Genomic DNA, 1,048 nt, shown 5'->3' on the forward strand with positions numbered 1-1,048 from the left:
AGTCTCTATGTCAAAGTATAGAAGACACCCAGTGAGATATTCTAAAAGAAATAAAATGAGATAAAGTAAGCAATTAACTAAAAAAATTCGAAACAACAATAAAAGAATTAACCTAAAATTTTTTGAAAATTAAAAAGAAAAGGTTTTAAATTTTTTTAATTAAAAATTCGAAAATATATAAAAAAGAGTAGAATACTAGTTCGAAAAGTTTAAAAAAGTAACTAGAAATTTTGAAAAATAAAAAAAAATTAGAAAGAAAGGGGTTTAAAAATTTTTTAAATTAAAAAAGAAACGGAAAATACTAAAGAAACACTAAGGTAAGAATTAATCCGCTACTAAGATTATTTGTGAGATCAAAAATGACGTCCCATAATCAATACTTATGTCACGAACCACAACATACTACTCTATCACATATTGCACCATCAGTATGACATGTATATCGAACATTATTTTCATATGCTGGTCAGCTTCCATCCAAAATACCATGTTAATAAACCCTTCACTCGGTAGTGCTGATAAAAATTTATATGTAACTCCAACCTCCTTAGAACCGATTGCGTTCATATTATATAGTATGACAATCTTTACTGTATCTAAAAAATCAACACGATAAATACATAATATCACCGATGAATTATATTCAAATATTACTACTTTCTCACTGTTTTTTGTTATACTATTGGGATAAACTACTTAAAAAAAATTTATTATTAGTCATGTGTATAAAGAAAACGAATAAGGAGAATGGAGAGTAGAAAAATAGATGTAGTATGATCAATAGTTGAATCAAAAAGATTCTTATATACAGTTTTTTTTAATGTAGTTATCTAAAGTGCAATGACACCTAGATAAATTATACACGTATATCGAATACATTATCCCCAATTTTAATCAGAGTATATCTAAAATACTCGGTGCCTGTTTTCTTTAATTTTAAAAATGTGCGTTATCCCAGATGTACAATACCCGTTTTGTGTTTTTTTATCTTTGGGATAGTATGTCCTAAATGTGTAACGTTAATTTAAAATGATAATTTTAACACACG

This window comes from Arachis ipaensis, chromosome B05, assembly GCF_000816755.2.
Source record: "Arachis ipaensis cultivar K30076 chromosome B05, Araip1.1, whole genome shotgun sequence".
Classification (NCBI taxonomy): Eukaryota; Viridiplantae; Streptophyta; class Magnoliopsida; order Fabales; family Fabaceae; genus Arachis; species Arachis ipaensis.